Source organism: Triticum aestivum, chromosome 1D, assembly GCF_018294505.1.
Source record: "Triticum aestivum cultivar Chinese Spring chromosome 1D, IWGSC CS RefSeq v2.1, whole genome shotgun sequence".
NCBI lineage: Eukaryota > Viridiplantae > Streptophyta > Magnoliopsida > Poales > Poaceae > Triticum > Triticum aestivum.
This window is the reverse complement of record NC_057796.1, coordinates 241,522,245-241,539,904: the sequence shown is the minus strand read 5'-3', so window position 1 is coordinate 241,539,904 and position 17,660 is coordinate 241,522,245.

Sequence of the window (17,660 nt, the reverse complement as noted above, 5' to 3'; positions counted from 1 at the left end):
TCAAAACCGGCGGATCTCGGGTAGGGGGTCCCGAACTGTGCGTCTAAGGACTATGGTTGCAGGAGACGGGGGACACGATGTTTACCCAGGTCCGGGACCTCTCTATGGAGGTAATACCCTACTTCCTGCTTGATTGATCTTGATGAATATGAGTGTTACAAGAGTAGATCTACCACGAGATCGTAATGGCTAAACCCTAGAGGCCTAGCCTGTATGACTACGGTAATGAGTATATCCTTTCCGGACTACGCCCTCCGGTTTATATAGACATCGGAGGGATCTAGGGTTACATAGAGTCGGTTACATGAGAAAGAATCTTCATAGTTGATCGCCAAGCTTGCCTTCCACGCCAAGGAGAGTCCTATCCGGACACGGGTATAGTCTTCGGCCTTCACGTCTTCACAGCCCATCAATCCGGCCCATGGACAACAGGCCGGACGCCCGAGGACCCCTTAGTCCAGGACTCCCTCAGTAGTCCCTGAACCTGGCTTCAATGACGAGGAGTCCGGCGTGCAGATTGTCTTTGGCATTGCAAGGCGGGTTCCCTTCTTTCTGAATTCCAAGATAGTCTTCAGACGCAATGATAATATCCGGCCCTGTAACATGTACCACACACAACCGCAGAGAGAATATAATAATTGCACGAATCCCATCCGCTGATAGCTTTTTACAACATGACATTACGTCAGCCCGGTCATAACTTCGGGCAGTTTTGTATTCACCGTTCCACGTTTCGAGACGCGGTTGCTATTGGCACGTCTTGTCAAAGCAGAGATCGTGTCCCTTTATTGCGGGATTCTCATCAATGTGGGTATTGGTAACCCAACCGTGCCATTTATACAGCCCTTGGGAATAGGCGAATTCTAAGGCGAGTGGGGAGGCGCTCAACATTTACTGCCTTTATAAAGGGATAAGAGCTCGCCCTTCTTCTCCCACGCCTTCCCTCTATCTCCGTCCTTCCAATCTCGAGCTCCAGTGCCCAAGTTCTCATCCCCTTTCCACTCGAGCTAGCACTCAACCATCTCCGGATCCGGAGGTCAAGGCAAGTGGATGGTCTCCTCTGTCAAGGAAGAGGACATTACTGAGCTTCGGGCGGCCGGATACTTGGCGAAGCAAATCGTCCACCGCCTGCCGGCCGAGGGACAAGTCGTCCCCACGTCGGAGCCCAACGAGAGGGTTGTGTTCCTCCCTCATTTCTTCCGCGGACTAGGGGTCCCACTCCACCCCTTTGTTCGCGGGCTGATGTATTATTACGGGATAGATTTCCATGATCTGTCCCCGAACTCCTTCCTCAACATCTCGGCGTTTATCGTCGTGTGTGAGGCCTTCCTCCGCATCCAACCCCACTTCGGGCTATGACTCAAAGTCTTCAATGTGAAGCCGAAGGTGGTGTATGGCTAGCACGCGGAGTGCGGGGGAGCCATGGTGAGTAAGCTGTCAAACGTCTCCTGGCCGAAAGGCACTTTCGTGGAGACGGTAAAGGAGTGGCAGAAACAGTGGTTCTACATCACAGAACCCCGCGGCACCACCTGGGCCGCAGCTGCCAAATTCCGCTCTGGTGCTCCCATGCAACTCACCTCCTGGGTCGAGAAGAGTCCGGACTGGTGTTCGCCCAATGAGCTAATAGCGTTGCACACGCGTGTTCAGAGTATGATAGCCAAGAACGTCTAGCTTGTCGATGTAATCCAGGTGATGCTAGTTCACCGGATCCTCCCGTGCCAGCGCAGAAGTCGCCCTCTGTGGGAGTTTAATCCGAAGAAGCACCAAACCCTGGAAAGGCTCTTCGAAACTACTCACGAAGGTGCCTGGAAGTTGCTCTTTAAGGGCAACGAGAAACCGCCGGCCACGGATTCAGACCGTGGTCATTATTGTAAACACCTCGCCAGCGAGGTATGTTATTTTTGACGTACTGATAAACCACAAGTATAGGGGATCGCAACAGTTTTCGAGGGTAGAGTATTCAACCCAAATTTATTGATTCGACACAAGGGGAGCCAAAGAATATTCTCAAGTATTAGCAGTTGAGTTGTCAATTCAACCACACCTGGATAACTTAATATCTGCAGCAAAGTATTTAGTAGCAAAGTAGTATGATAGTAACGTTAACGGTAGCAAAAGTAATATTTTTGGGTTTTGCAGTGATTGTAACAGTAACAACGGTAAAGTAAATAAGCAAAGAACAATGTGTGAAAAGCTCATAGGCATTGGATCGGTGATGGAGAATTATGCTAGATGTGGTTCATCATGTAACAGTCATAACATAGGGCGCAGAACTAGCTCCAATTCATCAATGTAATGTAGGCATGTATTCCGAATATAGTCATACGTGCTTATGGAAAAGAACTTGCATGACATCTTTTGTCCTACCCTCCTGTGGCAGTGGGGTCCTAGTGGAAACTAAGGGATATTAAGGCCTCCTTTTAATAGAGTACCGGACCAAAGCATTAACACATAGTGAATACATGAACTCCTCAAAATACGGTCATCACCGGGAGTGGTCCCGATTATTGTCACTTCGGGGTTGCCAGATCATAACACATAGTAGGTGACTATAGACTTGCAAGATAGGATCAAGAACTCACATATATTCATGAAAACATAATAGGTTCTGAAATCATGGCACTCGGGCCCTAGTGACAAGCATTAAGCATAGCAAAGTCATAGCAACATCAATCTCAGAACATAGTGGATACTAGGGATCAAACCCTAACAAAACTAACTTGATTACATGATAAATCTCATCCAACCCATCACCGTCCAGCAAGCCTACGATGGAATTACTCACGCACGGCGGTGAGCATCATGAAATTGGTGATGGAGGATGGTTGATGATGACGACGGCGACGGATTCCCCTCTCCAGAGCCCCGAACGGACTCCAGATCAGCCCTCCCGAGAGAGTTTAGGGCTTGGCGGCGGCTCCGTATCGTAAAATGCGATGAATCTCCAGGGGGGCCCACGAGGCAGGGGGCGCGCCCGGGGGGGGCAAGCGCGCCCTCCACCCTCGTGGAAAGGGTGTGGCCCCCCTGGCCTTGATTCTTTCGCAAGTATTTTTTATTATTTCCAAAAATAATCTCCGTGAAGTTTCTGGTCATTCCGAGAACTTTTGTTTCTGCACAAAGATAACACCATGGCAATTTTGCTGAAAACAGCGTCAGTCCAGGTTAGTTCCATTCAAATCATGCAAGTTAGAGTCCAAAACAAGGGGAAAAGTGTTTGGAAAAGTATATACGACGGAGACGTATGAACTCCCCCAAGCTTAAACATTTGCTTGTCCTCAAGCAATTCAGTTGATAAACTGAAAGTGATAAAGAAAAACTTTTACCAACTATGTTTGCTCTTGTTGTTGTAAATATGTAAAGCCAGCATTAAGTTTTCAGCAAAGATTATGACTAACCATATTCACAATAACACTTAGGTCTCATGTTTACTCATATCAATGACATAATCAACTAGCGAGCAATAATAATAAATCTCGGATGACAACACTTTCTCAAAACAATCATGATATGATATAACAAGATGGTATCTCGCTAGCCCTTTCTGAGACCGCAAAACATAAATGCAGAGCACCTTTAAAGATCAAGGACTGACTAAACATTGTAATTCATGGTAGAAGAGATCCGGTCATAGTCATACCCAATATAAATTAATAGTAATGGATGCAAATGACAGCAACGCTCTCCAGCTAGTGCTTTTTTAATAAGAGGGTGATGACTCAACATAAAAGTAAACAGATAGGCCCTTCGCAGAGGGAAGCAGGGATTTGTAGAGGTGCCATAGCTCGATTTTGAAATAGAGATAAATAATATTTTGAGCGGTATACTTTCATTGTCAACATAACAAGCCAGAGATGGCGATATCTTCCATGCTACACATATTATAGGCGGTTCCCAAACAGAATGGTAAAGTTTATACTCCCCCTCCACCAACAAGCATCAATCCATGGCTTGCTTGAAACAACGAGTGCCTCCAACTAACAACAGTCCCGGGGGAGTTTTGTTTGCAATTATTTTGATTTGATTTGCATAAAGCAAGGGACTGGGCATCCCGATGACCAGCCATTTTCTAGTGAGTGAGGAGCGGAGTCCACTCCTCTTGAGAATAACCCGCCTAGCATGGAAGATACAGACAACCCTAGTTGATACATGAGCTATTCGAGCATACAAAACAGAATTTCATTTGAAGGTTTAGAGTTTGGCATATACAAATTTACTTGGAACAGCAGGTAGATACCGCATATAGGAAGGTGGACTCATATGGAATAACTTTGGGGTTTAAGGGATTGGATGCACAAGCAGTATTCCCGCTTAGTACAAGTGAAGGCTAGAAAAAGACTGGGAAGCGACCAACTAGAGAGCGACAACAGTCATGAACATGCATTAAAATTAATGAACATTGAGTGCAAGCATGAGTAGGATATAATCCACCATGAACATAAATATCGTGAAGGCTATGTTGATTTGTTTCAACTACATGTGTGAACATGTGCCAAGTCAAGTCACTTGAATCATTCAAAGGAGGATACCACCCCATCATACCACATCACAACCATTTTAATAGCATGTTGGCACGCAAGGTAAACCATTATAAACTCCTAGCTAATTAAGCATGGCATAACTAACTATAATCTCTAATTGTCATTGCAAACATGTTTATTCATAATAGGCTGAATCAGGAACGATGAACTAATCATATTTACAAAAACAAGAGAGGTCGAGTTCATACCAGCTTCTCTCATCTCAGTCAGTCCATCATATATCGTCATAATTGCCTTTCACTTGCACGACCGAACGATGTGAATAATAATAATAGTGCATGTGCATTGGACTAAGCTGGAATCTGCGAGCATTCAATAAACAGGAGAAGACAAGGCAATATGGGCTCTTGGTTAAATCAACAATAATGCGTATAAGAGCCACTTCAACAATTTCATCATGGTCTTCTCCTATTGACCCCCAAAGAAAAGAAAAGAAATAAATCTATTTACACGGGAAAGCTCCCAACAAGCAAAAGAAGAACAGGAAATCTTTTTGGGTTTCTTTTTAATCACTACTACTACAGCAAGAAAGTAAACTGGCTAAAAGCTACAACTAATTATTATTTTTGTTTTTCTTAAGGTTTATCAAACACACAAGAAGAAAGCAAAAAAAGGAAAATAAACTAGAATGGATATTACAATGAAAGAGTATGAACACCGACAACTAGCAATGGGTGTGTGAACATGAATGTATTGTCGGTGAGAAATACGTACTCCCCCAAGCTTAGGCTTTTGGCCTAAGTTGGTCTATTGCCACGGCTGGCCTGGCGGATATCCAAAGTGATAGTTAGGGTCGTACTGAGATGCAGCAGTCATTGCATTGTGGGCTGTAGCTTGGAGGCGAGCTATCTCAGCCCTCCTTTCGTACTCGTTCGCCTCCTCCCTGGTTATGAAATATCTCCCCTTCACCTGAAAGTCAAAGAAGGTGGAAGCAGGGAGAGCGACGTGATAGGTGCGTCGTCTGTCAAAGATTAGTCGGTACTGGAGGAACTGATCGTTCCTCTCAACAAAACGATGACGAACCATAGCCTCATAATCTAAATACGCAGGAGGCAACTCAATATCATCCTCACGTATGGTTACACCAAGAAAATTAGCTAAACGGGTTGCATAAATTCCACCAAAGAAATCTCCATTAAATCTATTATTATGCAACGTACGTGCAACAATGGCTCCCAAATTATAATGTTTATATCCTAACACAGCACTCCTGAGAACACTGAGGTCACGGACACACATGTGACATGCTTCATCCTTACCATTTATGCACCTACCTATGAAGAGAGCAAAATAATGTATAGCAGGAAAATGAATGCTCCATGTGGTAGCTTGTGCTATGTCTCTAGATTCCCCCACAGTTATACTAGCAAGAAAATCTCTAAATTCAGATTTGCGAGGTTCACTAGGACTACCCCATTTTGGAAATTTGCAAGCAGTGGTAAAATCCTCTAAGTCCATAGTATAAGAATTTCCATAAAGATCAAACAGGACAGTTTGAGAATTGCGTGAAGATGAAAATTCAAACCTCCTCACAAAGGAACTAGTGAGATAGTGGTACTAGCGGCACTTATCTGCCTCGAAGCTCACAAGATCAGCGTTACGCAAATATGCGTTAAATTCTTCCTTGATTCCTGCTTGATCCATGAAGTCCTCTAAAGGCCATTCACAAGCCCGCACTAGAGCGTCCCTTGGTGGTTCATCATCAGCATCGCGCATTGCAAGCCTGGGTCCTTGCTTCCTTGAAGAACCACCTTGGTACATTTTCCTAAACATATTTCTTCCTCTGAAAAATTTCTGAAAATTTTAGTAACTTCAAATAAAAATCAACTAAGCTCAACAAAATTGATAGCAACTACTCCTACAAGTGCCTAGAGCCTATATCATGCATTAGAACTACTTGGAACCATATAAATTTGACATGCAGGCTCAAGAACAGGGTCACCTAGGCAGCACAAATTTGCAATGAATAAAGCACTAGAACAAAAACTAATTGGACCAATGGAGGAGTCACATACCAAGGAACAATCCCCCAAAGCAGTTTTGTGAGAGGTGCTTTGAGCAAGGAGATCGAAAATCGCAGCAAAATGAGCTAGAACTCGTGCTTGAGCTGGTTGGTGATTTTTTTGGGAGGAAGAAGAAGTGTGTGGGTGCAGGAATAAGTGGAGGGGAGCCACCATGGGCCCACGAGGCAGAGGGGCACGCCCAGGGGGGTGGGCGCGCCCTGGACCCTCGTGCCCAGGTGCTTGCTCCCCCTGCTGTGTTGTCAGTGCCAAATATTCTCAAATATTCCAGAAAAAATCATATTAAATTGGCAGGGCCTTTGGAGAACTTTTATTTTCGGGGTAATTTTATATTGCACGGATAATTCAGAAAATAGACAGAAAAATTCTATTTTTACTTTATTTTAACTAAATAACAGAAAGTAAAAGGAGAGTACAGAAGGTTGTGCTTTCTAACTTCATCCATCTCATGCTCATCAAAAGGAATCCACTAACAAGGTTGATCAAGTCTTGTTAACAAACTCATTCCGAATAACATGGAACCGGAGAAATTTCGGAATAACACTATGTTACCTCAACGGGGATATGCACATCCCCAATAATAAGAATATCATATCTCTTTTTGACAGTAGGAAGAGGAAATTCAAAACCTCCAATAATAATCGATGGAATTTTTCCAATAGAGTTTACATTGTGGACTTGAGGTTGTTTCCTCGGAAAGCGTACCGTATGCTCATTGCCATTAACATGAAAAGTGACATTGCTTTTGTTGCAGTCAATAACAGCCCCTGCAGTATTCAAAAAGGGTCTTCCAAGAATAATAGACATACTATCGTCCTCGGGAATATCAAGAATAACAAAGTCCGTTAAAATAGTAACGTTTGCAACCACAACAGGCACATCCTCACAAATACCGACAGGTATAGCAGTTGATTTATCAACCATTTGCAAAGATATTTCAGTAGGTCTCAACTTATTCAAATCAAGTCTACGATATAAAGAGAGAGGCATAACACTAACACCGGCTCCAAGATCACATAAAGCAGTTTTAACATAGTTTCTTTTAATGTAGCATGGTATAGTAGGTACTCCTGGATCACCAAGTTTCTTTGGTATTCCACCCTTAGAAGTATAACTAGCAACCATGGTGGAAATTTCAGCTTCCGGTATCTTTCTTTTATTAGTATGAATTTCTTTCATATACTTAGCATGAGGATTCATTTTAAGCATATCAGTCAAACGCATACGCAAATGTAGGTCTAATCATTTTAGCAAAGCGCTCAAAATCCTCATCATCCTTTTTCTTGGATGGTTTGGAAGGAAAAGGCATGGGTTTCTGAACCCATGGTTCTCTTTCTTTACCATGTTTCCTAGCAACAAAGTCTCTCTTATCATAACGTTGATTCTTTGATTGTGGGTTATCAAGATCATCAGTAGGTTCAATTTCTACCTCATTATCATTACTAGGTTGAGCATCAACATGAACATCATCATTAACATCATCACTAGGTTCATGTTCATCACCAGATTGTGTTTCTACATCAGAAATAGAAATATCATTGGGATTCCCAGGTTTGTCTACAACAGGTTCACTAGAAGCATGCAAAGTCCTATCATTTTTCTTTTTCTTCTTTTTAGAAGGACTAGGTGCATCAATATTATTTCTCTAAGAATCCTACTCAATTCTCTTAGGATGGCCTTCAGGATACAAAGGTTCCTGAGTCATTTTACCAGTTCTAGTAGCCACTCTAACAGCAAAATCATTATTCTTACTATTCAATTCATTGAGCAAATCATTCTGAGCTTTAAGTACTTGTTCTACTTGAGTGGTAACCATCGAAGCATGTTTACAAATAAGTTTAAGTTCACCTTTAACTCTAGACATATAATCACTCAAGTGTTCAAGCATATCGGAATTGTGTTTCAATTGTCTACCAACATAAGCATTGAAGTTTTCTTGTTTGACAATAAAATTATCAAACTCATCTAAGCATTGGCTAGCAGACTTATAACGAGGAATATCACCTTCATCAAATCTATAGAGAGAATTTACCTTTACTACCTGTCTCGGGTTATCAAGAACATGTGTTTCTTCAACAGGAGGTAAATTAAGACCATGTATTTCTTCAATAGGAGGTAAATTCTTAACATCTTCAACTTTTATACCTTTTTCTTTCATAGATTTCTTTGCCTCTTGCATATCTTCAGGATTGAGAAATAGAACACCCCTTTTCTTCGGAGTTGGCTTGGGAGTTGGTTCAGGAAGTGTCCAATTATTTTCATTTGTCATCATATTATTCAATAGAATTTCAGCTTCATCTGGTGTTCTTTCCCTGAAAACACAACCAGCACAACTATCCAGGTGGTCTCTGGAAGCATCGGTTAGTCCATTGTAAAAGATATCAAGTATTTCATTTTTCTTGAGAGGATGATCAGGCAAAGCATTAAGTAATTGGAGAAGCCTCCCCCAAGCTTGTGGGAGACTCTCTTCTTCAATTTGCACAAAATTATATATTTCCCTTAAAGCAGCTTGTTTCTTATGAGCAAGGAAATATTTAGCAGAGAAGTAATAAATCATATCATGGGGACTACGCACACAACCAGGATCAAGAGAATTAAACCATATCTTAGCATCACCCTTTAATGAGAACGGAAATATTTTAAGGATATAATAGTAGCGAGTTCTCTCATCATTAGTGAACAGGGTGGCTATATTATTTAATTTAGTAAGATGTGCCACAACAGTTTCAGACTCATAGCCATAGAAAGGATCGGATTCAACCAAAGTAATTATATCAGGATCAACAGAGAATTCATAATCCTTATCAGTAACAAAGATAGGTGAAGTAGCATAAGCAGGATCATATTTCATTCTAGCATTCAGAGTTTTTTTGTTTCAGCTTAGCTAACAATTTCTTAAGATCACTTCTATCATTGCAAGCAAGAAAGTCTCTAGCAGTTTCTTCATCCATAACATAGCCCTCAGGCACAATAGGCAATTCATATTTAGGGGGAGAATCTTCATCATCACTTTCACCAATATTATTAGTTTCAATAATTTCATTCTCTCTAGCCCTAGCAAGTTGTTCATCAAGAAATCCACCAAGTGGCATAGTAGTATCAAGCATAGAAGTAGTTTCATCATAAGTATCATGCATAGCAGAAGTGGCATCATCAATAACATGCGACATATCAGAATTAATAGCAGAAGCAGGTTTAGGTGTCGCAAGCTTACTCAAAACAGAAGGTGAATCAAGTGCAGAGCTAGATGGCACTTCCTTACCTCCCCTCGTAGTTGAGGGATAAATTTTAATTTTCTCGTCTTTCAAGTTCATAGTGACCAGCAGATATAAATCCCAAGTGACTCAAAGAATAGAGCTATGCTCCCCGGCAACGGTGCCAGAAAATAGTCTTGATAACCCACAAGTATAGGGGATCGCAACAGTTTTCGAGGGTAGAGTATTCAACCCAAATTTATTGATTCGACACAAGGGGAACCAAATAATATTCTCAAGTATTAGCAGTTGAGTTGTCAATTCAACCACACCTAGATAACTTAATATCTGCAGCAAAGTATTTAGTAGCAAAGTAGTATGATAGTAACGGTAACGGTAGCAAAAGTAATATTTTTTTGGGTTTTGTAGTGATTGTAACAATAACAACGGTAAAGTAAATAAGCAAAGAACAATATGTGAAAAGCTTGTAGGCATTGGATCGGTGATGGAGAATTATGCCGGATGTGGTTCATCATGTAACAGTCATAACATAGTGTGACATAGAACTAGCTCCAATTCATCAATGTAATGTAGGCATGTATTCCGAATATAGTCATACGTGCTTATGGAAAAGAACTTGCATGACATATTTTGTCCCTACCCTCCCGTGGCAGCGGGGTCCTAGTGGAAACTAAGGGATATTAAGGCCTCCTTTTAATAGAGTACTGGACCAAAGCATTAACACATAGTGAATACATGAACTCCTCAAACTACGGTTAGCACCGGAAGTGGTCCCGATTATTGTCACTTCGAGGTTGCCGGATCATAACACATAGTAGGTGACTATAGACTTGCAAGATAGGATCAAGAACCACATATATTCATGAAAACATAATAGGTTCAGATCTGAAATCATGGCACTCGGGCCCTAGTGACAAGCATTAAGCATAGCAAAGTCATAGCAACATGAATCTCAGAACATAGTGGATACTAGGGATCAAACCCTAACAAAACTAACTCGATTACATGATAAATCTCATCCAACCCATCACCGTCCAGCAAGCCTACGATGGAATTACTCATGCACGGCGGTGAGCATCATGAAATTGGTGATGGAGGATGGTTGATGATGACGACGGCGACGGATTCCCCTCTCCGGAGCCCCGAACGGACTCCAGATTAGCCCTCCCGAGAGAGTTTAGGGCTTGGCGGCGGCTCCGTATCGTAAAACGCAATGAATCTTTCTCTCCGTTTTCTTCTCCCCGAACACGAATATATGGAGTTGGAGTTGAGGTCGGTGGAGCTCCAGGGGGCCCACGAGGCAGGGGCGCGCCCAGGGGGGCAGGCGCGCCCCCACCCTCGTGGAAAGGGTGTGGACCCCCTGGCCTTGATTCTTTTGCAAGTATTTTTTATTATTTCCAAAAATAATCTCCGTGAAGTTTCGGGTCATTCCGAGAACTTTTGTTTCTGCACAAAGATAACACCATGGCAATTCTGCTGAAAACAGCGTCGGTCCGGGTTAGTTCCGTTCAAATCATGCAAGTTAGAGTCCAAAACAAGGACAAAAGTGTTTGGAAAAGTAGATACGATGGAGACGTATCACGTATCCCCAACTTAATTGTTTCGAGGATGATGTCTGAGTTTTATCATTGCTTTTTCAGGATTGGATGGAGAGGGCGAAGCGGATCCAGTGTCCGGCTCCGCTGCCTAAAGAACCCGTCATCCCGTGCCTGGCGAAGATGCTGCTGCCGGCTCCATACAAGGCGCCGGAGAAGAAGGCCAAGAAGAAGGCCAAGGGGGCCAAAAGTGGCCCCCATCGCAAGGGCACTTCGGACGTGACGTCAGAAGACGAGGAAGCCCATTCCTCCATCCCTGAGGACGACGACGAGGAAGAGGGGGAGGAGGAGGAGAAGAAACCTCCCCCTAAGGAGAAGAAGAGGGGGGCCTCCATGAATCTGGAGGCGGGAACGCCCAAGAAGGGAAAGGGCGCCCCTGCGGTCGACACCGCGTGGGACGTTGATAGCAGTCCGGAGCGACGGCTCCGCACTAAGCCCCGGGCCGCATCGTAAGTACTATGACTCCAGTACATAAGTGTACCCGACCTCTCCTTTTTATCGTTTTAACGTGGTTAATTGTGCCATTGCAGTCCGGCCCGTGGGAGCATCCAGCGATCCTCTTCAGGGGGTTCATTGGATCCGGCGGAAATGGCCAGCATGTCGCCGCCGCCCACTTACTCCCCTGAGGCCAAGGACGACACCGAAGTGTTGTCCCGGAGGACCGCTCCGAGTTGGGGAGGGGCCCAGGACGTCGTCCAGGAGGCGCCGCAAGGCGAGACCTCCGCTGCCGGACATATGGGGGAGCAGAGCCCCATGGAGGATGGTGAAGAGGGACGTATTCAATTCGGCCCTCAGCCGAATACGATCCCGGGGACCGATACGGCCCCGGAATCTGGCGTGCGCCTTTCTTCGAAGGAGGGGGGTGCGCCAATTCCACCGATGGCCCCTGTCCAGCCAGGGGCACCGGATAACCTGATGGAGGCACTACGAGGTGCCTCCATTGTGGACGAGCACCGTGTCCTTATGGGTACGGTGATCGAGAAAATTCAGTCCGCCAAGAGCGGACTGAACGAGGCCTGCAATAATCTGTTGATAGGTTTTGAGGTAAGTGACGTAGGAAGAGAACACCCCGTGTTGACAGTAGCCCCTGAGACACTGTCTGGTGTTCGGAAAGAAATGTCGGACAGGGGATCAACCCTTTGTAGAAGACTAACTTGATATATATGAATGAGCAGGCGTCGCTGTTGGCCGCGACCTCGCATGTTGCCGAAGTCTCTGAACTGAAGCAGAGGTTGGAGCGGGCCAAGAATGAGCTCAGCGAGGTGAAGATGAAGCTCCAGAAGAAGCAAGGTGAGTGACAACTTGTTGTGTATTCGAAAAGAATAAGTGGTGAGTATTTGACCGGAGTGTCATAATGTTTGTAGGGGCAGCGACCGATGTTGAGGCCCTGAAAAATGCCCTGACCAAAGCCGAGGGGAAGGCTGTCCAGCAGCAAGCCGCCCGTAAGAAGCTCAAGGCCTAGGTCGATGAGATCCAATAGGAGCTCCAGGACGCGGTGAAAAAGTGTGAGGCTTTGGAGCGCGAAGCGTCCGTTCGAGAGACCAAACTTATCAAAGCTCACCAGAGCGCGGAGGCCGCACGGAATGAGGCCTGGGGCGCTCTCCAGGAGATCCAGGAGGCCAAGAAGATCGCAGCGGCTAAGGCATTTAACATGCAAAGCAAGTATGCGGAGAGGAAGTACCTTTTACTAACCCGGATTCGGAGTTGCCCAGGGTTTTTGCGGATCTACCATGCAGCGTGTCCGATGCGGCGGAGTTCTTCCGAGCCAAAGAAGGGAGCTCCACGGAGAAGCTGTTCTGGACGCAATACGCTGTGCCAGAACATCTGGTGCCCTTTACCGATCAGCTGAAACAGCTGGTCGAGCTGCACAGGGTGGCCGAACTGGCCATGAAGGACTTAATAATCCGGCTATGGCCAGCCGAGGCGATAGCCACCAGTTATTTTGGCCTCGTGAAGCGGGTGATGGAGGCGTGTCCGCGGCTAGACGTCGTCAAGCGATCAGTCTGCATCAAGGTTGCCCGCATGGCCTTCACTCGTTGCAAGATGTGGTGGGCGAAGATGGACGTCGTTGAGGTGGCCAGTGGGCCGCCAGAGGGAAAGGAGCACCGCACACCCGAGCGATATTTTGCGGATGTCCTGGAGGGATCTCGTCTTGCAGCCGCGCAGTGCGGGCAGGACCTTATTTTCAAATGAAGACATTCATTTTTTTGTTTGCCTTGTATGATGAGAACAAATCTGGTTTGTAATATAATGTTTGTTATGTTTTGATTGTTTCCTCCTGTGCGGCCGTGTTATATTAAATCTGAGGATTGGCCAGTCGTCGGCTTCTGCCCTCACGTAGGTAGTACAGAGGTGTTCAGGATGGAATCTAAACAATCTTGATCCAATTATATGGTCCTTGAAGGAGTTGTTTAGCGCAACGAACCAGGCAATCAGACTATGCGGCTTAAATGCCCTCACTTAGCCATAGGAGTTTTATAATAAAACATAGGCACAGCCCCTGGTATACAAATCATGGTGATGTTAGCGTCTGATCGGGAAGTACCGATCCTTCGCGAAATACGGAAAAAATCTCCAACGATTTATGACCTCCGAACAGCTGACCGGCTCTCGCCGCATCATGACAGTCAGTTTTTGGCTTTCTCTACTGAGGTGCTCATCTAGTCTAGGCCAGGACACAATCGCAGTAGTTCTCCCTTTACTACCCTAGCCGATATAGCGGAACGTAGGGTAGCAAGCACAGGAGCCGGGCAACCCAACTATTGACCAAAGACATGATTCGGAGCCAATGCATATAATGCTAAATTCGAGGTGCCGAACTTATCTATAAGAAGTGTTCGGACTTTGTTGCCGTATTATGGGGCGATAGAAAGCCCCTGGCGAATATGAAACGTACCAAAGTGTACGGGTGCGAGTATATAAGTAATTAATAGCAACGGGAAACAGAAAAAGAGCAGAGGTAGTATCTAGGGCCCCTTGACGTGGGCCGTAAACTGTTTCAATCGTAGTTGGGTTAATGCGTCAAAGAGCATTTATACAAGTAATGCAATAAGCAACTGGCTATTTAACATGCCAAAACCAGAGGAGAGCTGCATTCGGGTACTGAAAAACAAGTAGAGTAGTCGTTGAATTGTCCTCTAGGGCTTCCCCTATATGCCCTTGCTCTGCGCCAATCTGGTGTACTTGTCCTTTGACAGGACCGAAAATCAGGCCATCGGAGGAGGCCTGTATAAAAGATACCTGAAAAAGGAAAAAAAGAGAAAAAGGAAATAGCAAAGATACTAGTGAGTCCGGGATCGGTATAGCCGAACTATGGATCACAAGCTAGTTGTGCCTCCGTCATGCCCATGGGATTTTGAGTGCGTAATTATGTACGCGAGGTGCGGATGCGGCTACCTCGTCAGGACCGGGATGGAGGCCCAATTGCTAGTCGAGCTCTTGACGAGCCAAACCATCCTGTTGCAGTGTGGTCTGGACTCTCTTAGTGATGTCCAGGGGCTCGCAGCCAGATTCCGATTCTGCTTGAGAAGGCCGCTTTGTACCTCTGCTGCTAGGGCGGCTGTGTGCTCCTCTGTTCGGAGGGAGCGTTCAGTGTTTCCGTTGACTGTTATGACGCCGCGTGGACCGGGCATCTTGAGCTTGAGATAAGCATAGTGCGTGAAAGATCGTGGATGTCGCCTAGAGGGGGGTGAATAGGCGCTTTAAAATAATTACGGTTGAGGCTTGAACAAATGCGGAATAAACCTAGCGGTTAATTTGTCTAGCACAAAACCTACAACAACTAGGCTCACCTATGTGCACCAACAACTTATGCTAAGCAAGTTAAACTACTTAGGTGATAGCAAGATATATGACAAGAAACAATATGGCTATCACAAAGTAAAGTGCATAAGTAAAGGGCTCGGGTAAGAGATAACCGAGGCACGCGGAGACGACGATGTATCCCGAAGTTCACACCCTTGCGGATGCTAATCTTTGTTTGGAGTAGTGTGGAGGCACAATGCTCCTCAAGAAGCCACTAGGGCCACCGTAATCTCCTCACGCCGTCGCACAATGCAAGATGTCGTGATTTGGGGGCGGTTACCGAACCCGTATGTAAGTGCATCTAGTGCCCCTTAGTGATTTTGGTGTATTGAAGACTTATAGGTTAAGGGACTAATGCGTTTGTGAGTGTACACAGATCTATAAGTCTATGAGGAGTTTGATAATTACAGAGAAAGTCGACCCCTAAAAATGAAGTTCTTCGACTAAAGACTTTGGATTTCTGAAGACTTTGAAGATGAAGAAATTGGTGTGGCCTTGAAGACTTCGTATTCATTTGAGGAATATGAAGCGTGAAGACTTTTGTTTTCGTAGTTTCATTTTCTCTTTCTTGAGTCATAGGAAACACCGTACTGTTAAAGGGGGTCGAGGAAATACTAAGGAAAAATTTCCATGTGATGCTCAACTCAAAATCCTACACCTACCAATCCCTTCGAGTGAAGCCATTGGAAATCTCATACAGTTCAGTCATATTCTTCAGTCATAGAGTCGAAGTTCTTCTGGTCTCTGAGGAATTTGTTCTGACTGAGGAGTTAGGAATTCGCTAGTGCGGCTTGCCTACACAGTGAGGAACATGATAGCCCTGAGGAATTTGATACTCAAATTTCCGACCGTTGCTGTGCTATGCGCCAGCTGTCCCAAAATATCTACCCACCTAACGGTCATATCATTGAAGGGCATTTATGTCTTATCATGTCGGGCTACTCCCTAGGCTATAAATAACCGCCCCCTACAACCACTAGCTGGTTGGCTGCTCCGAGAGAAACTGACACTTGTCATTTGAGAGCGTCCCATCCTCCGAGGACTTTGAGCGAAAATCATCAAGTGAGGAAAAACCCCAAACCCAAACACCTACAAACCCAAAGTGATTGAGAATCACTGAAGGGATTGATCCTGCGTGGATCCGACGCTTGTTACCTTTGAAGACTGTGCTTCTTCCAGACGGTTAGGCGTCATGGTCTAGAGCATCCAAGAGGAAATTGTGGATCGCCGAGTGACCTAGTTTGTGAAGGTTCGGAAGTCACCTGAAGACTTACCAGGAGTGATTGGACGAGGTCTGTGTGACCTTAGTTCAAGGAGAATACGGTGAGGACTGTGTGTCCGGGACTGGGTGTCCTCAGGTTGAAATACCTAGCCGCTCCAACCAGACGTACAACTGAGACAACAGTTGGAACTGGTCTACCAAATCATTGTCTTCACCAAGCCAACTGGTTCTATTTCCTCAACTCTTTCATTTCCTCATTCCCGTGTTGTGCAATTGTTCATATCTATGTTTGAAGACTTTGACTGAAGACTTTCTCAATTTCCTCAGTTCAATTTCTTAAGTCTGTTAGTCTTCATCCTGTGTTATCCTGTGTTTACGCTTTATGTACTCTGTGCTTGTTTTCATTTCATCATGATGACTATGCTTGTGTTCTGCTATGCATACTTTTGAGTACTTATTCCGCTGCAAGTAGTTCTTCGCTAAGGAATTTCCTCACCCACAAATTCCTCAGTGAAGAATTTATAAAAATCGCCTATTCACCCCCCTCTAGTCGATAGAACGCACTTTCAATTGGTATTAGAGCGAGGTACTCCCTTGTTCTGTGTGATTTTGGTTTAACCGCCTGGAGTTTTAGTTATGTCGACCACAGGTATGAAGAAAGTGACATGTCCCATCTTTGACAGTCATGATTATCCCAAGTGGAAGGCCATGATGAAGAAGCGCCTCATGGCGATGAACAGCGAATTGTGGACCGTCACTGAGATTGGTCTTACCGATTTGTGCAAGACGGCGGAAGATGATGACATTCGCAAGTACACTCTTCTCAACCTCACGGCGAAGGGCGTCATCTGCTCCTGTCTGTCTCAAAATCAGTTCAGGAACGTTATGCATCTCGATCATGCGAAGCTTATCTGGGACCGTCTCTCTGATGTCTATGAAGGTCATCGAACCCGTCATGATCCTTGGTTTGAGGACTTCAAGGAATCTCTCAAATCAATGACATTCGAACCAGAATCATCATCCTCCTCACCATGCCTTATGGCAGATGGTGAAAAGGTAACTGAATGCTATCTGTCTGAATCTAGTGATGATGAATCTGATGATGAATTACGACCCAGTTATGTCAAGCTTGTTTACCTTGCCGCTAAACAACAAAGAGCTTTGGAAAAGGTTCAAAACATGCTTAGTAAGAGGGATGATATGTTGGGTGAAGAAATGGATCAGTCAAAAGCTTTGGCTGAAAGTCTTCAGAGACTTCATACTAA